Source organism: Balaenoptera musculus, chromosome 3 (assembly GCF_009873245.2).
Source record: "Balaenoptera musculus isolate JJ_BM4_2016_0621 chromosome 3, mBalMus1.pri.v3, whole genome shotgun sequence".
NCBI classification, from domain to species: Eukaryota; Metazoa; Chordata; class Mammalia; order Artiodactyla; family Balaenopteridae; genus Balaenoptera; species Balaenoptera musculus.
Window position 1 is genome coordinate 43,701,944 of NC_045787.1, and position 23,937 is coordinate 43,725,880.

The 23,937-nt window shown below is 40.0% G+C and overlaps 1 long non-coding RNA gene across 2 annotated transcripts; it reads right to left on the reverse strand.

Annotated features, from left to right (window-relative positions):
• Positions 1 to 369: 369 nt before the first annotated feature.
• Positions 370 to 11,003, reverse strand: LOC118892959. Of its 2 annotated transcripts, none has more exons than XR_005019379.1 (4): positions 10,922 to 11,003; positions 9,579 to 9,720; positions 3,950 to 4,120; positions 370 to 995 (listed from the first exon to the last, which is right to left on the reverse strand). It is a non-coding gene; the product is annotated as an uncharacterized LOC118892959 (long non-coding RNA). The 2 variants fall into 2 exon arrangements; XR_005019378.1 differs by lacking the exon at positions 370 to 995 and adding an exon at positions 2,667 to 3,205.
• Positions 11,004 to 23,937: the final 12,934 nt, after the last annotated feature.

Consider the following 23,937-nt stretch of genomic DNA (forward strand, 5'->3'; position numbering starts at 1 on the left):
CGGCCATTGTTTAATGGTACGATAAATGTAAGGTAAGGTTAAAGAAGAAGACTGCTTTGAAAAGTAGTTAGATGGTCATGAATTGTTTGTGATTGAAGCTGAGGTAGAGTAGGTAGAGAGATTCTTTCCTTTTCCATTAGTATAGAAGCAATTTTTCCCTTCGTGAGCCTTGAACACAGCAAGAAACATCAAGGCATTTCTAGACTGGTAAAGACTAAGAATTATCTTCCTGACTTCCTTCACACCAAAAAACACATCAAAACATAATATATGGTTGTTTCTGTAGGGCCATGCTATCTTAAAAAGCTGCAAAGAGCTGGAATGGTAGGGAATGACAGTGCTATGCAGTCATTTATTGGTGGCGGTAAATACATTTCTACATATTTCTGATATTACAGATATTCTGTGCTAATTCCAAAAGCCATAAGAGAACTCAGTAGTGTGGAAAGACTGGAAAGAAAGTGCACTTCTCCTTCTGATAAGGGCATAGGGAGGCATAAGCACCATCTTTGCTTCACCAGTGGATTTGCAAATAAGACATTTTCCCAAAAGTAGATAATCGAAGAGGAAAATATGAGAATTTAATTCCCCAATTCTTCCAGTGAAGTGCAATAGCAAAGTCATTGTATAAATGGCAGTCCAAAGGTTGTGATAAAGAATTCAGGTATATTAGGGTACTTAAAAATAAATAAACTGAGTCCTTTACTGGTGAAGAAATTGAAGCTCCACAATGTCAAATGGTTTGCCCAAAGCTACTGATGGCCTGAAGTGGTCCCCAATGCTGTAACACTTAATGGGCTGTCAGGCTGATTGTTTCATAGAACAGAGGTCCTTCTAATCAAGAAGGGTCGCGTAGAACAAAGCATCCTCCTCATTCACCGCAGGAAAGCTGTTTCCTTCTGAGGACTATTACTTATTCTTGATTATTCAGGTGATCAGTTATCTCATGGCTCCTCCCATTCACTGCTGGTTTCTTTCCCTGTTCGTAGTCAGTTCTTGGGAGGAGAGAAAAATAAAGGGGGTAAAACACATAGTCATTCTTCTACCTATTAGTGGTTTGGTAGGGAGCTTGTGGGGAGAGAGCGTTGGTGGAAAGATTAAAATAATTTGTGATGATTACCTGTGGATTTTATTTGTTCTTAAATATTAATGACAGAACAGAAAAATTGAGAGTTTAACTAAAAATACATTGGTACTCATGTTGCAAAACCTCCAGTGTTTCATGACTAAAAATTTAAATGTTGAATCTTATTCAATCACATAAATCACTAATTTTTAGTCTGATTTTAGTTCATGATTTATACTCAAGTTGGAAACAGTGTTTTAGACGTTAAGTTTTGTATTTGTAAACGTGTATAGGAGTGTGAGTGAGTGAAAGAAGGTAAGTTCCCAGGCTTTACTAAGCTGAGAATATCAACCTATGTGTGAACAAATGCCTTCCTAGCCGATACTGGGTGTAAACCACTTGAAATTTTGGAGGAAGGCCAACATTTCATCATCTTGGCTGATCTTTCTGCACACAGTATAATGCTCTTGAGTGCCATACCAGGGCAATAAAATGCCAAAGGCTTGTCCAAAATGCCAATGATAATACACCTATTTTCATCTAGCACAGCCACTGTAGTTCACGAAGTTACTTTCCCAGCTGAAAAATGCTGGTGAACCAGCATGGTGAGGCCCAGATAAGTACCTGCTTCCAGTTACTGGCGAACAGCAAAGACAATTAAACTTCAGTATTGAGTCACTTGTCAGCTGGGTAGGCTGACTTCAACTCCTACCACTGCGTTTTCAAGCTGCTTAGGATTTTGCCATATTGAGCTTAACATATTAACTCTATGTTAATAGAGTTGTGCTGTTAAATTCTAGAAAAACTAAATGCTTTTAATAGAGGCTGAATGCCTGTATTCTGGAGCATGTACAATACTTATCATTCTAGTTTCTGAACTGAAATTGGGTTGTCAATGCAAGGAGGGGAGATTATTACATGCATTGATGCATTGTGAGCAGACAAAATGCAATTCCTCCTTGTTGGTTAAGAACCTTTGCAAATACCAAGTCAGTCTCCCACACGCATGAGTCTTCTCCATCACTTCAGTGGGAGTTTTATGTGGGAATTAAGAAGAGAAAAATGTCACTCAGGGTGTGTGTCTGATCATGATTTAATATCTAAGCCAAGAAGTCCTCAGAGAGTGAAAGCTCCTACCCACGTAACAGTAAATCATGAACACATGCAGCAACGGGTCTTAGAAGAAGCCTCTGCAGTGTTTGGATGGAATGAGCTATAAGCTTTGTCATTTTATATTTGATAAACCTAAATGGACATTTACAAGAAAGCTTCATATTAGGATATTTAATTGAGTACAAATGATAGAATGGTCAATCCTTTGTTCTCCCTTTGTAGGAGGACCGTAAAAGTCCCAGTTGATATTTGCTGAGAGAAAAAAAAAAAGCCTAAAATAATTTAAATGCCTTCATGGCCTAAAATAGCAGAGTGGGAGGAAATGAGGGAGACAAGAGGGGCAGAATGTATGTGAGAACTGAAGGCTTCCTTGACTAACCAATTAATTATACCTTTCTGTATGATTAAGATGCATTCATTGAAAATTAGAGTCCATATAATTTTGATTACTGTTAAAACAAATACAAACACTAAACAAGCACAACCGTGTTTTATTAAAATAAATAATGGAGCTTACAGGATCTGTTCATGGTATTTAAATGCAGTACCATCTTCGTGGGGCTGTTTCCCATGGGGTAATTACATGACTCAGTCCACCGGACACCCAGCTGAGCCGAAGCAGATTTACAGGGAGCGAGGAGAGGTTGGCCTGTGATTCCTTCTGCTTGGCTTTTGAGTTGCTGAGTTAGTGTAGACCTGGGTGTGATCTCCAGCCTGCACCACTAAGCAGTCTCCTCAACAGGAAGGGGACGTTTGTAACTAAAGAGGCAGTCATGCTGTGACTCTGGCCCTATTCATGTTTGAAAACTAAAGAAATGAGAGAAACACTAAGAATGAAGCTTTATGTAACTTTATCCAAGAGACCTGGGGAGGCCATATTGACTCTACAAGGGCTGGAGCCAAGGATGCCCCTCTGTAGGGCATGCTGTGGTCCCACCAGGATGGATTCCACCATTGTTCTTTAATGGAAACGCATTCCAACTGTGCCCCTGGCTCCTCACACTACAATATGGTAGGTTTCATCACCTGCAAGGAGAGATATCTTGACTTATAACTTTTAAATATCTTAGCTGTAGCTCCCAGAAGCAGTCCATGCAACATTTTGCAGGTAGAACAGATCATGTTTAAGACTTTACATGAGGGCCCTTAAAATTATATTGGGGTAACTTTTTCAGGCAGATAAATAGAACAGAACATCATGTTTCACATAGGACTTTACCAACACAGCAGCATGCTTGTGCTGATTTTATCTAGCATGGCACTTTTTGGTTTCTTACCATCATAACTGTGGACTGAGTTCTGGCTTTTATATATGCTGCTCTCAACCACTGGATTCTCTAACTTTAAACTGGATAAGTATGCATGCACATGAGTGTGTGTGCATGTGTATGTTTTTAGAGACTTTTGTTTTCTTCAGAAGAGTTTTAGGTTCACAGCAAAATTGAGAGGAAGGTACGGAGATTTTCCATGTACTCCATTCCTCCACACGTGCACCGCCTCCCCTATCATCAATATCCCTCACCAGAGCAGTGCCTACAAATACAACAATGCAACTGATGAACCTACACTGACACATCCTAAGCACCTGAAGTCTGTAGTTTACCTTAGGGTTCAGTATTGGTGGTGTACATTTTATGGGTTTAAAGAAAATGTATATTGACATGTATTCCTCATTATAGTAGCATAGAGAGTATTTTTGCTGCCCTAAAGATCCTCTGTGTTCTGCCTAGTCATCCCTCCCTTCACCCACAAGCCCTGGAAACCACTGACCTTTTTATTGTCTCCATAGTTTTACCTTTTCCAGAATGTCATATGGTTGGAATCATACAGTATATAGCCTTTTAAAATTGGCTTCTTCTGTTTAGTAATATGCGTTTCAGTTCCCTCTTTTTCATGGCTTTATAGCTTATTTCTTTTTAGCACTGAATAATATTCCTTTGTCTAGAATGAAATGTACCACAGTTAATTTATCCATTTACCTATTGAAGGACATATTAATTGCTTCCAAGTTTTGGCAATTATGAATAAAACTGCTATAAACATCTGTGTGTAGGTTTTTGTATAGATATAAGTTTTCAACTCCTTTGGTAAATACCAAGGAGCCATAATTGCTGGCTTGTCTGGTAAGATATATTTAGTTTTACAAGAAACTGCAAAACTGTCTTCCAAAGTGGCTATACCATTTTTTATTCCCATGAGCAGTGAATGAGCATTCCTGTTGCTCCCCATCCTCACTATCATTTGGTGTTGTCAATGTTCCGGATTTTGGCTGTCCTAATAAGTCTTAGTGGTATCTCATTGTTTTAATTTGCATTTCCCTGATGACGTATGATGCAGAGCATCTTTTCATATGCTTATTTGCCATCTGTATATTTTCTTTGGTGAGATGTCTGTTGAGGTATTTGGGCCATTTTTCAATTGGGTTCTCTGTTTTCTTATTGTTGAGTTTTAAAAGTTCTTTGTATATTTTGGATAACAGTTTTCAGATGTGTCTATTGCAAATATTTTCTCCCAGTGTGTGGCTTATTTTCTCACTGTTTTTGCAGAGTAGAAGTTTTTAATTTTAATGAATCCAGCTTATTATTTCTTTCACAAATCATGACTATGATGTTATATCTAAAAAAATCACCACCATACCCAATGTCATCTAGTTTTTCTCCTATAAGTTGTGTTTTTAAATTGGGTCTCTCCACAAGTATAATATTTTTCCTCTGCAGATGTAGGCATTGCCATTCTCCCTTCCCTCACCCCAAGATGGAATTATGAGTGGGAAGGAAATCTAACTGGCGTGGACATTGTTACAGAAAAATCCAAAGCAATGCCAATTGGCAGAGGGAAGGAAGATTCTTAGTGTTTGGCAATTAATTCTTATCCTTTTGGCCAAGAAAATTTATCCATGGAAACATTTTTTTAAAAGCCTACAGTGCTATACCTTTCCTAGGTTCCTGAATATTGTTGGGAAAATCCAAGTCACATGAAGATACTTTTTACTTATCTCCAGGGAAATCAAGCTATTGGATTATTAACTCTGAGTTATATCATAACTACACTGTTTGATGATGTGTCTGGGCATTAGAGGAAGAACTGTTGCAGACTAGTGTGGGTGCTGGTTTATTTTGAAGCTGGGTTTATTTGAAAAGAACTCTTTACAAGTTTCTGTGTGTTGTATTGTTTGGCCCAGAGAGTTGATACAAGTCTTGAAGCTGGAGGTTATGAGATAAATAATGCAGGGTAGAAACTTGCCCCACTAATTAATCAGAATCTTGTGAATCCAAGTGGAGTGAGTCACAGACAGCCAACCAGGTAAAATAGGACTGTAAGACTGTTCTAGATCAAAGACAACAACAATTTTGGATCTAGTTGCTAAACAAAGAAGGGAAAAGAAATGAAAAAAGAAGATTCAGAAGTTTGTAACTGATTCCTGGTGAAAGACATTGCCACTCATCACAATTTTATTCACAGGTTTATTCAATAATAAATGCCAATTAAATCATAATTAAATAGAAGGAATTATAAGAGTTATTATTTGCATCAACTTGCAAGTGTGTAAACACATCCTTAATGTGACAATTTCTTAGACCTTATCAAATCCCTCATCAATTAATTTTTTTCTCAAACAAGTGTGTTTGACCATATTAGAGAAGTTTTTCATATACTGTTTTTCTGATCGGTTTTCAATAAGTTGGCACTTTTTGCTTCCTCTCTTTTTTCATCCATTGTCTTTATAGTTTATGTATTTTCTGAGTCTCTACAGGAAACAATTTACAGTATGCCTTTATTAAAAGAAAGAGCAGGGTGGAATGCCTTAAACGTAAAAATATCACATCAGTGAGAAATACTTGTCCAATATGCAGAAATATCATCAAAGTGTTATTAATAAGCAAAGTGATGGATAAGCAAAGTGATGGATCCTAATTACATAAAAGACTTCTGCTAACAACCCCAGTCAAGTTAACATAAAATAAAAACTGATAATGGCATTTTTGACAGTTGAATGGTCTCAGATATTCTAAGACACTCAAGTCTAATATCAATGGTATTTCTCCCACATTCTATATCTTGTAAGTTTGGGTGAAAATTGTATTTAGGATGTTTATGAAGCCAAAAAGTAGACGTATGTGGAAAGAGAGTTTTAAGATCTGAATTATCTGAGGTGAGTACATACTGATGCTTCCCGAGACTTAGGCTGGAATCAAACATTTTGAAAACTTCCTGATATGAAATAAATGACTTACTAAACATGTTCTAAAGTTCAATCACCCTCTGCAGGAGGCTATTTTTTCCCCAGTGTCCTGAAATGCACCTTAAAAAATAAAACTCCTTTGAAATATGCACCATCAGTGATGGAAATAGAAATTGCAGTAATTAAACAGTGGAATAAGAAGTATGCTTTACAAGGTACTGTTAAACTAGGAGAGACCTACTCAACCTCGCTAAGAACGTCTAAGCATTAATGGAGCTTTTATTTAGATACTGCAGAGGATTCTTTTGTAAGATGCCTTTATCCTCACACTATACCCATTTATTTGAGGAGAGGTAACATCAGACAATTATTAGATACAAAACATCTGAGTTCTAGTCTCAGCCCCCATCTCTAGCAAACTCTTTGACCTGGTCCAGGAAAAGGACAGCCTAAATCCTCCTGCTAGCAATGGACTCGGTGACTTTGGGCAAGCCACTTAGTCACTAAGTCTCCATCTATTCATCTTTAAATTGGACTCCTCTTTGCTGTCTTCCTTATGCGGATTAAGGAGATAATATTGGTAAATTGCTTTGAGTTTCTAAGAAGAAAAGCACACTTCAGCTACAAGCACCATTATATTGTTTTGGAATCAAGCTATATCTTTGTTTCCTTCAAACATCCCTTCTGCTGTTGTGTTTACTTCAACTGTCAGGTGTGTCTACTATAACTGGTCAAGCCAATACTTACCTGTTATGCCTTTCCCTATTCCTGTTAGTTATCCTATTTTGCATATTATTCCCAATTCGATTTCTTTGGGAATAATCTATGAATGAGCAAGTCATATCGACCATAAGAGCATGGTTTTCAGAAACAGGCTTGTGCTATAATATATGTTAAGTGATGGTAAAACAACATCCAATAGCTTCTTGTATTTTGAAATGGTTATATACAATAAAAATAATAATGTCGTAAATTTCAAGTACACCTTTCATCTGATCATCTCACAGTATTTTAGAAACACTAATTAAACTCCACAACACCCCTGTACCATACATATTATTATTTCCATTTTGCAAGTGAAGAAACTGAGGTTCAACAAGGTTATGTGACTAGTGCAGGACACAAAATGAGTCAGTGTCAGGAAGGGGATTTAGTGTTTCCAACGCCCAGTCAATGAGCTAATTATTGCTCTGATTTCAAAGATGGAAGGTATGACTGACTCGCAGGATTCAGGAGTGGCATTTCAGTGCTTAGGTTATCTGGTGCCTTCGTTCTCCCATTGATTTCTGTTCTTAACTTTTGGAAGGTTTTCTGGCTTCTCAAACTCATGCATCAGTGAATAAAATAGAGCTTGGCATAGGCTATAAAGCTCAAATTAGTTAATGTTGTAATATCTTTAGCCTAGCAAAAATATCTAGTGGGAACGAATGTTGAAAGTTAGTACTAACCTGATGGGGTGAATTACCTGTTGGTTTTCTTATCCTGCTGTTCCCCATGCAATGCTGTAGCAGAAAGGTTTAGTACACTAAGTAGCATTTTATCACTAGAGAAAGAATGGTCTGTAGTGTTGATTTAATTTGCTTTAAATAATAAGAATTAGAAATTGACTACCTAGCATTAATAACCTATATCCTATGAACTGGCTCAGAGAGTTGGGGTAGACTGCAGTCCGTAACCTTAGCTAGGTCACATCTGTTTCTCAGTTTGGGTAGGTCAGTCTCACCTCAGAACTGCCTCTCTAGGTTACTTTGGGGTTGTTTTGAAGATTCTAACTCAAATGACTTTTTCTTCAAAGTGTAGCAACATTTTTCTTCTCACGAATAAGTTTCCAAAACTTTTCTTGTCTAATTTATGGAATCATTTAATAAAATCCTTATTAGGAGTGAACAGTTTCAGCCCAGACACTTGAATTTATCCCTGTGGTCAGATCGGCACCATAAGTACAGAAAATCCTGGTGATTTCCATAGGCAAGTGAGGCAAAATAGCTCAGTACTTCAGAGTCCTAGTTTGGATTTAATCCCGGCTAGGTTTCTCACTAGTTGTAGGACCTTGGGCATATTACTAAATCTCTTTGAGCCTGTTTTATCATTTGTAAAATGGAAATACTATTTCTATATCCTGGGTTTATTGTGCAGATAAATTGAGATAGTGTAGGAAAATCCTGAACATGATACCTGGCATATGATGGGCAGTCAGTAAATGGTATTAATATTAATATTAGTACTAGTCTTTTAATTACTCCCTGAATTTACAAGGAAATGATCCTAACAAAGACTGATGATAAATATGGAGATTTGGAAAGAATAAAAAGACAGAGTATGTCCAAAATAAAATAGGTGCTAAGCTGAACCCTCCGGCATTTGTGTCTGGAGAAACAAGGTGAAAAGGTGTTGAGTGTGTGACCAGATGGCTCTTAGGGACTGAAGCAGGAAGGGATGGCACATTAATTACAGAAGAAAGCAGGGTATATAAATTGGCACAGAATATTATCGTGCTCTTTCTCTCACAAAAATGTTATTGTTACTTTGGGGTATTACAATGGAAAATTGTTCTCAGTAAGTCCAGCTTTTCCTTTGATGTTTCCTAGGGAATTGCACTTGGCTAACGCCTCAAGCATTTAACGTTATTTTCAAAGAAGTTTTGAAAATGTTTGTGAAAATAATTAGACCAAAGTTAAAGCTAATGTAAAATAAAGAATCATTCCAGGTGGGGCTGGGAGTGAAATACAAATAGCTTTTCGCTTAATAAAAAAAAAAAGACTGATTCATTCAATACATATTTGCCATTTAGATATAAAAGTACTTGGGAAGGAGAGGGGAAGATGCTTTCCTTTTGGTCTAAGGACAGCAGATAGTTAGGAGACATGAAGCCATTTTCTCTCTTCCTAACCTTGCAGGAAGATCCATACAGTCTGAATTAAGTCCACGAGACAGAAAATCTCATTGAAATTTATAATCCAGGATTCCAGAATAATGCACAAAAATGAAATTTGTGATAGTTACAAGCACTAGAATACTAATTTATCAATCAATACATAGTCTGCAGCTCACATCAAAATCTTTATTTATTTTCAGATGATTATCCCACCTGATTTATCAGTCTGTCCCTTCACTATTTACATGCTTACTGCACTTCAGTACCTGCCTTTAGATGGGTCATTGGAGAATTTTAATTCTTCTCTCACTAATTCTGTAGATTATTTATTTCAGGGTTACCTCTTCACTGGTTTTCCTATTTCTAGTTTCTTCCTTATTCAATCTATTCGTCACAATTGCTGCCCAAAATGATCAAAGATGAAAATCCCAGAATATAATGATATCATTGCTCAAATTAAAAGCCTTCAGAATCTCCTTAGATCTGCAAAGGAAAAAAAAGTTTGAACTTATTACCATGGCCTTCATATCCCTTCAAAATAAGCACCCAACCTAGTTTTCAGATTTGATCACAGATTATCCCCCCCACCTAAAAACACTTTCTACTTCGTGCCATTCAAGCAGTCAACATTAGTATTGATGTGGCAAAACCAAACCAGTTTGAGAGGTGATGAAAGAGAAAAGTCTGTGTGGCACACCAGGTTCTAGAACGTAACAAGAAAAGAGACTGAGGACAAAAATCAAACCCAGAGCCCACATGGCTTGATGAAGAGACTAGGCCAAAAGATGAGGAAGAATACATGGCAGGTTAAGAATTTGCATGGACTTACGATTATTGTTATTATTGTTACTGCCACAATTCTAATTGATTTTTTATTCTATTAGCTGGTCTCAGTAGAATACAAGCCTGAAAGCAACTTTATGCTTTCTCACCCACTCCTTAATGTAGACTGCGTAAAGCCCTTGTTCCCCATGCCTGGATGAAATAGCTTTCCCAGTCACTCTTAAATAATAAAAAGACTCCAGTTAGTTTCAAGAATTAAAGAGTTCAGTCCAGTTTTAAAGGAGGTCTTGGCCATGGAGGTATCAGAAAGGGCAGTTAGCAAGTAGAGGGAAGGTAAGCGAGGCTAGTCTAGTTGTCACCTGTGTTTCAACCCTCTGGATGAGGGACTCATGACTGTTGAATTTTTCTTTGGGGGATACATTTGTGGGATCCTTGGAGTTCCTTTGCTCATGATCTCAGGCTGCAGTAAATTTTATGAGTAATAATTATCAGTTGCTGGTCACTTTCAATTGTCTACCGCATCCCTTGGGCTTCTCAAGGGCCACTTTACTACGGGGAACACGATGTCCTCTTGGAGAGGGTCTGTTTTGGATTGAGTCAGAATGCTTTTTTTTCCCCCCCATGGGATTCACATCTAGAAACAGAGAAGTAAACCCCTTTGCCAAGTTATGGATGAAGAAACACTGCCATCCCACACAGCTCTCCTTTTCTTTGTTATGAAAGAGCAAAGTCTTTCTTCCCTCTTTTTCACTGTCCAGTCTTTCACCTTTAAATGTTTTCTAAACCCCAAACACCAGTCCCTATGTCCCCCAGAATCCTGGAGGTGAATGTCAAGCTCTCCCATTAGTCACTTTTCAACCTGTTACGCTAAGTTTGAAGTGAGGCTGCAGCTCTTCCCTACCTTCATCCAAGGAGAAGTAAAATACTCAGCATTTTTTTCCAAAGAAATTTTCTCTTTTGATTTTTTTCAACCTCAGTCTTTTATATAGCTGGAGGAAGTGATCACCTGATCCTGGTAGCACTGGCTTGGAGCCAGTTCTCTTCTAATCTTTTGGAGATAGTTTAGCACCCTACTTTAGACTTTGCAGATAATGTGGTATCTGCTATTTTGTTCTTGGCCTTTGCATCTCTACCAAAATTCCAGGGCAACAGAAAGAGTTACATTCAACATTCAACATCCCATGACTCTCTGGTGGTAGCTGTGGCAGTTTTTTTTTTTTTTTTCTTATTGAAGTATAGTTGATTTACAATGTTTCAAGTGTACAGCAAAGTGCTTCAGTTATATATGTATATATATATGTATATATATATATATATATATATATATATATTCTTTTTCAGATTCTTTTCCATTATATGTTATTAAAAGATATTGAATATAGTTCCCTGTGCTATATGGTAGGTCCTTGTTATTGATATTTATCTATTTTATATATAGTAGTGTGTATCTGTTAATCCCAAACTCCTAATTTATCTCTCCTTCCACACCGCCCCCCCCTTTCCCCTTTGGTAACCATAAGTTTGTTTTCTATGTCTGTGAATCTGTTTCTGTTTTGTATATAGATTCATTTGTATTATTTTTTAGATTCCACATATAAGTGATATCAATGATACTTGTCTTTCGCTGTCTGAATTACTTCACTCAGTATGATAATCTCTAGATCCATTCATGTTGCTGCAAATGGCATTATTTTATTCTTTTTTATGGTCATTTGGCTGGGGCACTTCTTTTGAAGGCCCATGTTTCTACTCCCTCTGATGGGCCCAGACCTCCACGGCTGGCCCATGCTAAATACGTTCAGGCCTTTGTTAGTTGCTTAGATAGTTCTTTCTGCCTGGAATGCCCTTCCCCACCTTGCAAAGGTCTCCATCCTCTAAGATTCTGCTCAAATACCGTCTCTTTCGTACAACATTTCTGAGCTCCCTTGGTCAGAAGCAATACTAATCCAAGTTGTGTTTACCTACTATTTAGGGATCACATAATGAAAATTCTAGGCTTTAGAGTAAGACAGACCTGGGTTTAAATTTGAGCTCAGCATCTTACTAGCTCTGTGTGACCTCAAACAAGTCCCTTCATCTCTCTGAGTTCATCTGAACACACAAAGGGAAAGTAACCTCTTATTATTTGTGGTTGTAGAAATAATAAATCATTTATATAAAGCACAGAGTACAACATCTCAATATGGTCAGTACTCAATATGATAGGTAAGTACGTAATGTAACAGTTAGACTGTTAATACTAGGAATAGTAAGTACTGCTCCTATGACCACTTCTAGTACTGGTACTTCTGCTCTCACGTCAGAAGTAAAATAATCTGAACACAGCAAAATGGAAGACTGTTGCTACACATCTAGTTTGACTTTTTATTCACTGCCATCTGCCAACCACTAGACCAGGTTCTCTATATATGCTGCACAATTTAATTCTCCCAACCTCCCTATGAGGTAAGTGTAATAATCTCTTTTTGATGGTTGAGGAAACTGAGGTTCAAAGAGAAGACGTAACTTGCCCAAGTTCCCACAGCTAACAAGGGACAGAGCCGAAATGGAAAACCTGGGTCTGCCTCACATCAAAGCTTGTGTGAGTAACGACCACGTTGCACCGTGGAGTCCGAAGGCTCTTCTTGTGTATTTGCTCAATGCCCAGGTTATACAAAGCAGCATCACCTACTTTAGTGCTTTCTGGGCCTGTTAATTCCAGCACAGCTCTACCTCTAATGTGATTTCAATTCTGCAAAAATTTCCTGGTATAAAATGACACCTAGAGGGGTGGGATAGGGAGGGTGAGAGGGAGGCTCAAGAGGGAGGGGATACGGGGATATATGTATGCTTACGGCTGATTCACTTTGTTGTACAACAGAAACTAACACAGTATTGTAAAGCAGTTATACTCCAATAAAGACCTATAAAAAAAATAACACTCAAAATTCCCATGAGTGCCCTTTGAGTGTATGGTGGGAGAATCTTTGTAAGCCTTCCTGATTTTAGGCTGAGAGTTCCTTAAAAGAGCAGCTTGCTCCATCTCCCCTCTTCCCAGAAGCCTTTACAGTGGCTACCTGGGTCTCCCTATCAGATGGACTCTTCCCTACAGTACCTGGAACTTTAAATGAACAGCCGGAGCTCAGCCAGGCTGTGCTGTTAAATTGTGTCATGCTTGCTTAATATGTATGGCGCATCCTCCCAGGAAACTGCAAGTGCCAAGCGTTATTAATTTCCCCTCAGTGTTCCAGTTTTGTCACTGGCATAGCTTTCCTTTCCAACTGTGAAAGATACTGCATTTTCAAGTGCAAAGACTGAGCGAGAACGTGTGAGGGCGGAGGCATCAAACGTCCCATCTCCCCCCTTCTTGCCCTGTACGGTCTTGCTACCAGATTGCCTCCAGAGCCATCCCAAACTCCTTGGTGCTCCATGTGATCTGGCAGATGGGAGACCCTGCTCTTCATCTGAGCCCCCTGTTTCTCCACAAACATGCGAGTTGCACTTTCATGTTGTTGTTTTTCCTTAACGAGGATGTTGCTTGCTGACAGCTTGAAGGGGCCCCCAAATTCCCAAAGACTGCAGTTCAGTTTAATTTCAGGTAGATGAAAATGTTTGGCAAGGACACTTTCCCTCTCCATATGTAGATCAACTGAGGGACTCAGAGGAATGACAAATGGTTCCGCTGAGTTCTCAACAAAACTTTTCTTAAGATTTATTGGTGGATTTCAAATAAATGCAGGGGCTGGCTTTTTGGTGGGTGACCCTGAGATGTACCAACTTAAAAGCTACAAATGCTTTATGCTTCCTGCTAAACATTTTGGTATAGAATACTCCCATTACTAAGGAGCCTATTTATATTTTATTTTTCTCCTCAACTTGGGGTAGGGGTAGATATGGGGAGTAATTAAAAACCTTGAAGAAACTCCACATAGAAATATCTGTAATTGAAGAGAAGATAGTATTATAAAGAATAATTGGATACATATATATGTGTGTGTGTGTGTATGCCAGTTGTATTATATATTTTATATATTTATATCATATATATCAATTGCTCTCTATGTGATATATACTACTGATTTTCTACATAGTATCAAGCTGTTTTCCCTTCTCTCCGTCTCTATAGTAACAGTTCCGGTTATATATATAAAACTGGATAGATATATATAATTGGAGATATATATATATATATGAAATTGTATATGTATATTTTTGATACTCTGTGTAGAAGACTCCATTCCTTTTGCCTATGAAGTTTCTTATCCATTCTTTAAGAAAGACATGGGTGGAAGAGCACGTCTTCTGTACATCTTCTCCATGCTCCCAAGCAGTCCTCCTCACTTCCTGTTTTCTGTTCCTCTGGCACTTTGCCCAGGCAAAAGGCTTCTTCAGCTTGTTACACAGTAATTCGCTACTCACTGTTCTGTGTACTCACCTGAGCCGTGTCTCCTTAAGGGCAGGGACTGTGTTTACACTTGGACTTTCCAACACATGGCAGGTGCTCAATAACTATTATATTAACATGTCCCTTCATAGAGTAATTTGAATTTTAACAGTGATACCATTATAAACATTAAGTTGCAATTATTTATAGTATCATTACAGTTTGGTGCATCTCAGTTCCAAAAATGTTTGGCTTCAAAGAGGAATAGAATTTCAACATAAAATGTGTTTGGTCAGTCCATTCATTTACTACTGATATTGAAGAGTGAATATAATCATAAATCTATGAAACATCTTTGGCTATTCTGTCTCCTTTTTTATCTTGGAAATTTGGAAAAGTAAAAATAATCATACACATTCCTCAAAATTGTGGTGGTGAGTATAATTTTATGAAATTCTTTGACTTCGCATCCTGCATTGAGTTTCTTCCATCTCAGATCAGTCTCATGCCTGTCATGGAGTTAAAGGTCTAGTGGGTGGGTCCCACACGTGCTAATGCAATGTCATTAACTGTGATGAGGGCAGAGGTTATATTGCTTAGTTCAAGGAGATTAAGCAATAGCTCTTTATTCTAGAGAAATAGACTTTGAATGGTGTAACTCCACATATCCTTCCAAGAATTCTGCAAACTTTCTTCCTGAGGATTGGAACATGGAGGCCTACATCACTCAGTCTTCCCTTCAGTTAGTTCGGTCTGTTGTCAGTGCTGTTTAGTTTGCCTTTTCAGATTCCTAATCTTTGGCTTCCCTGCCAAACGTACATACATATACACATACATACACATACACAGATTACATACACACAAACACACATATGCACATACATAAACAAACATGTATACACTCAAATACACTTACCACCACTTATACATACATATATACACACACAAGCACGGGTACCCATATGCAGATACGTAATTACCCAAACACATGATATATGCAAATGCATACACACACAGATGGGAATACACAGGAACACACACACACACTTACGTAAGCACATGTACACGTGCACACATGCCTACATACCCATACGAATCACCTTAGATGCTTTGCCTCATTACTTAAATTTTTTTCCTACTCTTCTCTTAACATCCCTAAGAAATTCTGGGATATGGGGAAGGAACAGAATGCTGTTATTTATTCTCTCCCTTATGAATCTAAGAAAGGTTTGCTGGCATTTCCACACTCACTTGGGGTGAGTTACCTGCAATCTCCAGGCTAGTAGCTGTCAGGAAAGGCCTTTCTCTCCAGCACTGTGTGGTCAGTCCTGACGTGTCTCCTCATGGCTTTGCTAGGCTGGCATTAATATCGGCTAAGACCCAGGCTCATTCATTTGCAGCTCTTAAAATGAAGCCACTGGGGACCAGGGGTCTCAGTGAACACTAGGCAACCCTGAGGCCCAAACCCATTACCTGTCACTGGCAGGATGGTGGACTTTTATTTGTCCCTAGTCTTCCTGCCCAAATAGGTGGAATGGGCTTAGACTGCAACTTTAGTGACATATATATCACTTAATATAAATACCGCATTTCTTCCCAGCAAAGGCTGTTAACTGTTAGAATTGTTTCCCAAGAGAGTTTGCTGAATCTGTATAAAAGTATTTGAAAGTGGGGGCATTTTCTATTTATCTGGGCGAGTATCTAAGTGGGTGAATTATTCAGACAGCCTTTTGATGTCCTAAGCACGAACATTATCTGAAGCTTCCTGGGAAGTCCTTTTTTAGCACTTGGCAAAATATTTTATGATCTCAAACACGAAACCAATGGACATAAAAACCTAGACTTAAGGTGGTTTTCATCTCGTGCTCTTCAATTAGACATTTTATGTCAGTGGCAGAACTGCTCAGCCCCTGTTGGACCGCAATGTTATTTTAAGAGAGAGGTGTACAGTGAGTTAACAGCAAGGAGCCATTTGAAACCTACAGTCTAGTGACGGTTGTAGTATTGATGTCTTTGGCAAGTCCCTCTCTTTCTCTTTATGCTCTTTATTTTTGTTTCTCAACAGGCAGACCTAATGTCTTAAAGGTATTATTTGAAAAATGCATGAAGCCCTGTTCGTATAGAGCTCCAAAGATTGTTCTGCTTTGTGGGAATGAAGTTACAGAATGCCTTTGAAACCACTAGTTGTAACTCTATCACTGAAAAATGATTCACTGTTTATTGTTCACTGCTTAGTACTGTGGTCACTCAGTATTGTTTTAAAAATATAATTTGGGAATTCCCGAGAATTTCTGGGGATTTGAATTTCTCATTGCTGAATCTTGAAGACTAGTATGTGTCAGGAATTTGCGAACACCAGATCTCGTCATATGCTTTTTCCTCTGCCGGAAATACTCTTCCCCATCGCTGCTTCTGGCTAATTCTGATTCATCCTTTCTGTCTTAGTATAAATGTCACTTCATCTGGGGAGCCTTGCCAGATCCTTAGACTATACCGGTCCCCGCGCTGGTCTTCTAAATTGTGTATCTTAACTCACTTCACCCTTTTGGTAATTGTTTGAATAATTGTTTAATTGCTTTCCCCTACTCCAGTCCCTGTGCAATGAGCTCTGTGAGGGGAGGGACTAGGAGTGGCCAGCAGTCTTGTCCATCACTATATCCTCAGTGTCTGGAGAGCGACTGACCTGTACCTGGCCCTTAAGTGGTGAATGAATGAATGAGTGAATGAATGAATTTACTGAGCATGCACTGTTTGCCAGGCACCAAGCAAGGTGCTAGGGGAAGAAATGATAAATGAGACTTGAGGAGCTTGCCTTCTAGTGTAGAAGAGCACAGAGGAACTGAGCATTAAGGTGTGCCAGTTGCCACATGCAGGTATGTACTGAGGCCTGAGGGGGGCCAGGCTTGCCCATCCCCCTAGACATTAGGACACATTTCAGGAAGCTGGGTGAATAACTTTCTAAATTTCAAACTTTGAAAGGCTTTGTAGTATTGAGATAAACTTAGGCATTTAAAAATATATGCATTAAGCAAATGTTTATCATGCACTTGTTGCACAGGAAATAATTCCTAGGTGCTAGGAAAATCACTTTTATGTTCCTTGCCATTTAGGGAATGACTTAAATGTGAAAAACATGCATTTGTTTTCTTCAAAAATTAGTGTCTAGGCTAGGCCTAAGTATGATTTAATAGAATTAAGAAAAAGTGTTCTAATAAATAACTGTGTCTCTCTGTTTAAACTATAGCAATTGCCCTTGAAAAACCTTTGGCTTTTTCTTTTTTTTTTTCAAATAAACGAAAGCTGCTATAAAGAAATCCATCGATAGGAAAATGGCTGATAATTAATCTCAAAGTTCTGTCACTCTGGGTTCCTGTTATCCACCAGAAGCCCTCGAAAGAGGTGAGCTGGTAATATAGATGGTGAAATGCATGCTTTCAAAGAGAAAAGTGACGTTATGTTTTTGAGACTTGTCTGAAAGAAGAGGCCTCGCTGAGAACATGAACACACACTGAGAGTTTTCTCGTTCCTGGCAGGCAGTCTGGTCTGTGGTCTTGCTGCGTCCTTGCCAGGAGAGACACCCTTCTACCTGCAGCAGCCCTACTGCATATCTTCCCTCCTCCAAGAGGGGCCCGAGATGTCACGAGCATGTCCTACCCTCCTGACCCTCGGGCTTGCAGTGGCCGTTCCTGAGAAGCAGGTGTGGACTGGAGAGAAGCTGTGGGGCTCTCTCTGGCCACATGTGGCATCTGTGAGAATGAATCCAGCCAGACAGAATAACTGAGCTCTCTGGAAGAGCCTGAATCTGCTTTGAAGAGAGGAATCGCACAAAGGAAGTTTCTGCAAAGAACACACCTCCCATGCGCCTTCTCATTTGTCCTGGAAGTGTTAGCCTCTGTCTTAAAACCTCCAGGCTCAGAACCGGGGAAGATCGCTGCCTGACTACTGCAACCTGTAGGACAACAAAGGTATAATTCAGCCTCTGTGCCTGCTTCTCTGGACTTGGAGAAGGAAAGATGACAAGTCCCTCTGCATTCCATCTACCTGCTCAGCCAGCATCTCTGAGTACTTGCTATGGGCTGGGCACCGTGTGAGGTACACACCTAATAAAATCGAAACAAGTGCCTGCCCTGATAAGCTTATACCCCAGTAAGGGAGAGAGGTGATATCAAGGTAACTAGTAAACTTCTCACGCTAGGTAGTGATGAGAGCTAAGGAGAAAGCAATAAAGCAGGTAGGAGATTATGAAATGTTCGGGTCAGGGAGAGTGAAGCAGCGTGATGTGTGAGTGCGTGCGATTTTAGTTAGGGTTCCCCAGGAAGGGACCTCTGGGAAGAGAGGGGTTAGCCAAGTGCATATTTGGATAAAGATGTGATGTGTGGGGAAGCTCTAAGAATGGTGAGGAAGCTTGTGTGGCTATGGCAGATCAAGTGTGGAGAGGAGTAGAGGAGATGAGGCAGAGGGGAGCCAGTTCCTGTGAGGCCCTGTAGGTCCTGGCCAGGCCAAGTCTTCTGGTCTGAGAGCTGTAAAGCCTTTGCTTCGTTCCCAGCACATGGGCTCTGACCCAGAGTTATCTGTGGAAGCATCTTCCTTAGAAGGGCAAGTCTGCCTTCAAACAGCACCAGGATATATTTGTAATTATTGTCATGTTTTAACAGGTCTTTGTTCATTTTGGAATTGCTGATTACTGGGATTTGGTGGACCCATCAATAGGTAGTCTCCTAAATATTGAGGCGGTTTCCCACAGGTTTCCGGGATATAGCCAGGGAGATCTTGTATTGAAGCAAAAATTTAGGACAGTTGCCTTCTCTTACACATTCCACTCCATGCTTCTCTTTGCTTGGAACTAGGCCTTCTATTCCCTCACTATTCCATACAACTTTGTTCCACACTTCCATCCCCAACTGTTCTTCCCTGTTAAGAATACATTTGTCAGACTTAGACCATCTCCTCCCCCTCCTGAAATGAAGCCTGATGATTATGTTTGTTATTTGGATTACAGGGACTGGATGAAAGCAGCCCTTGCTTCTTAAAAATCCCTTCACCTTTCCTCTTCTGTGAAGTGGGTGTAATAATAATCTCCCTCTGAGGGCCTCTGGGATGAACAGATGAGATATGACCGTTAAAAGAGTGAGGGCATTTCCTGGAGCTTTTCTTTTTAGTTTCTTTCTCTTTCCATGAAATATTTTGACTCTAACCCATTTTCCTTTTGCTTCTAGCCTTATGTTCCACCAGTGTAAAAACAACATCAATCTAATATAAAAAACTGGTCAAATTTCTTTGGGGCCTATCTATTATAATGAATGGTATCCTTTTTGAAAACAAATCACTGTGTTACATTCATCTATTAATTATGAATGTAATTCGCAAATATTTGATAAGTGTTACACTGTACCAGGCATCCCAGACAAAGGGCTGCCATTCCCACACGTAACAGAGTATACATACTAGCTGGAAATATAGACATTCAATAAGCAATGGCAAGATTTCTTAGCAGCAGAAAAGTAAAGAGCTCCACAGTATTGTAGAGGTGGCTAAGGGGACAGCTTAAAAGAATCTGAACCTTCTGAGGCTTAGAAACGATCCTTAGAGGTATCTGTTGTTGTTGTTACTATAAAAATCTTCCCATTTCACTAATGTTTCCCTTTACCTATTTTAGCATTTTTTTTTTAATTAATTAATTAATTTATTTATTTTTGGCTGTGTTGGGTCTTCGGTTCTGTGCGAGGGCTTTCTCTAGTTGCGGCAAGTGGGGGCCACTCTTCATCGCGGTGCGCGGGCCTCTCGCTATCGCGGCCTCTCTTGCTGCGGAGCACAGGCTCCAGACGCGCAGGCTCAGTAGTTGTGGCTCACGGGCCCAGTTGCTCCGCGGCATGTGGGATCTTCCCAGACCAGGGCTCGAACCCGTGTCCCCTGCATCGGCAGGCAGATTCTCAACCACTGCACCACCAGGGAAGCCCTAGCATATTTTTTGATTTCGTATTTTAAGCTTTAACATATGCTGACTTTGTATTCATCGTTATGATACACCTCAACCTTGCCAATGGACGTGATAAAAACCCACGTCCATACTTTCGGATGCCCACAGCCGTCCACTGTTAGAGGCAGTTGCCTAGAGCAGGTTTTGGATTTGCTGAGCACAGTCGAAACTGGCAAGATCAAACCACCCATTTTCCAAATTACCCCAGCTTTCCTCACTGTGACATTACCAGAAACCTGTGGGGCAAAAGTTTCCAGCTTACATTTTGTACTACAGTAAATCACATTCTATTCCCAAGGATGCAAAACAGAAAGATTCCTAAATTATTCAATAGCACAGAATGTCTTTCCAAACAGCCTGCCTAGGTTTAAAAGCTACCACTGACTATTTATTAGGAGCACCTTTCTCACTGAAATTAAATTGTTGGTCATACAAACATACTAAAAAAATGAAGCCCAATAATGGTTTTCTCTATTCTTGATGATCTCTTCTCTGTGCAAAGAATCATGTAGCTCTCCCCCATGTGAAAAAAGAAGAAAGGAAAAGATCTGAAAACGCTGGGATGCCTGAGAAGGGGACTCTGTAACACTTGGACATCTTGTGTGTGAGGAAAGATTCCCACCCTTATGCTGCTGTCATGGAGCTCGGATATTTACAGACCTCCTGCTCTTGGCAAGTTTGTGCTAATTTACATAGTCTCACACCACTCCCAATGTACGGCAGAATACGTCTCACATTTGTAACATACTCAGGGCTCTTCGGAATTCTAACCTTGCTAACCAGAAACACAGTTTCTAAGCAGGCAAGAAGGAGAAAGAAGCAAAGACTGGCTACATCTTTTGTTCCCTTTTCAAAGTCTGATCCCAATCAGCTCTCGAAATTCTCAAGAATCCTTGAAGTTGGGGACCTGTGGCTGGCGGAACTCTAGCCAACCCATGTACTGTTGCCTTTGGAAAGTGGTGCTGCGATCAGTTCTCCTTGGCCGTGTGCTGGCTCGGGGCCCTCCCAACCTGCCCTGCCTGATGCAAGCTGTGCTTGCTCCGGGTTTCCACTAGAGACCTCTAGCTGCTCGCGGGATGGCTGGGGAGCGTTCTCAGGACCGGGCGTTCCTCCAGCAGCAGCAGAGGTTAAGAGTTTGCCTGTGGCCCCTGGGAGGAGGGGAAGTTCGCCATCAAAGGAAAATCTGTATTATCTCTTTCTTTCCTTCTCATTTTTTTCTTAAACAAATTGAGGCTTATTCAAACAGCTGTGTTGTGACCAAAAAAAAAAAACTGAAGAAGAAAGAATTTCTGTGCCTTAAAGCAATGCCATAGAAATGCCAAAAGAGGGCTTTTTTTTCTAGGTTGAAAAGCCCCTTCTCCAAAGAGTTATCCATACTGACAGTTGGAAGCCAGGTTCAGTGCTCAGCCTTTGAGAGCCTCTCCTGTCAGTGTGAGAGAGAAAGAGCTCTGTTCACAGGTAGTGAGCTACTGGATGTTATTAGGAAGCTGAACTAAATGCCTTCCATATCCCCGCATGCCCCAACCTTTTACTGCAACCCCTGGGTAGGCTTCTCCTGGGCTCTTGCCACCTTCAATGGGAGTCTGTAGCTGTAATCCCATGTAACAGCAACAGATGGGACACCTCTGTAAGGAGAGACTAGCAGATGAAGTTTCACCATTTTTCCAACACATTAATCTCCATTTGCCTTTGAATGGTATGTAATAGAAACAGAGGACCAAAGGGGGAAATAATCTCCCCTCATTTAACCTGTGCCCCTGTGAAAAATTGCTGTAGCTTGTATTTCAGAATCTGAGTGTAACTAATTTTGCTCTCTACCCATGGTCTTTACCATATAGCAGCATTAGAAAGAGAATCAAAATAGGATTAGGTCAATGGGTCTAGAAAGCCTTGCAAGAGTTGATCAAAACTTCTTCAGAGACTCTCGAACATCTGTTTTTCTCTGAGATAATTGTGGATTCTCTGCATCTATTTTTAGGAAAAAATCTTGCCATTCTCTTAGGTAGACTCTTATTTGTTCACTCATTTATTCATTCATTTATCAAGTGCCTACAATGTGCCAGTCACTGTGATTTACAAGGAGAACATAAATAAAGATGCACAAGAACTTGAATGGGAGTTCCTAACACTGGGTTCACAGATTCCTAAGAATGAATGACTCTTTTAAGTTGCCTGTAATCCTCCTAGGGGTTGTATGTGTATGTCTATGTGTGTGTGTGTACACTTTAACTGGTGAGAAAAAGCCAAGATTTAAAACAATCCTTAAAGAGGTTGATGTAAAAAAAAATAGTTAATAACCATTGCAGAGGCTGACGGTTATGTAAGCAGATAATTAGAAGACTACATTAAAATTGCCATATAATAGAGCTGCTTGCAGTATCATATGAGCTCACGGGTAGAGTTATCTCAAGTGTCCCTGACACAGAGGTCAGGGAAAGCTGTAGAGAGAAGGTAGCATTTGTGTTACCTATGGAGGATGGGTAAGAATTTGCCAGGTGGCTGGAAGGGAGAAGAGATGGAAGCCAGTGTGCCCTGAGGGGCAGTTCACCTCCGGAGTCTGAGGCCACCCTACAAGCTGGAGCATGATTGGCATTTTTTTTCACTGTAGCTTGACAAATGGAGCCTGCTTTGCCATTAGTCAACTATTGCAGGGATAGGAATTCCATAGGCATGCCCTGGCTGACCACAGATGGCTGAGAGCACATGTCAGTATGGAAACGCCCCAAGGCTGGTGTGGCATGATCCAAAAGATCTCAAATGCTTGGTGCTGGGCCAGGTTGCAGGGCTGCCTGACCTTAACACAGAGTTGCTGCTCTGCAGCTCTGACCTGCACTGGGGGGGGAGTACCCACTGCGGTGGACAGAGCCCCGCATGGAGGCAGGAGAGCTGGCCCCGATTCTGCACCTGGCCAGCTGCCTGCTACCTCACTACCGCCAGCCACTCCATCCTCTTCCGCGTAGAAGAGTAACCACCTACTGAGAACTTCTAAATTCCAGCTTCTGTGCGAGGTGAATTACCTGCCTTGTTTCACTTAACTCTCCCAACATCCTACAAAGTAAGAGCTAGCTTCCTCATTTTCTAAAGAGGGAAACTGGTCAGGAAATGTAATTAACTCCTTTGAGGTCTTGCAGCTAAAAAGGTGGTGATACCAGCATGAGAACCATAGTCTTTCTGACTCCAAAGCCCATAACCATTTTGGTTCATCTCATTCGTTCTGGATAAGTCTCCATCTTGATAATTCAACTGTGTTTTAAATGTCATCATCTTGAGGCTGTTGACTTATTAGTGAAATAACAGCTGCAAATGTCCTTTGACACTTAGTTCTGCAGAGCCAGAGTAATGTATTAGGTATATAGTGCTTATCTGGGAAGTCACAAAGCTGAATTTTTCTGCAGTTGTGCTAAATTTTGGCAGTAATGACAGAATTTGATGTGAAATTTACAGGATATATTTGAGGCTAAGATTATATTGTCTTCTCTTTGATCTGGATAGTATCACTGAGATCTGATTATACCTTTAAAGGTAAATGAGTGTCACACTGTACAAACAAATCCAGATTTTAATCTGAGAATTATTA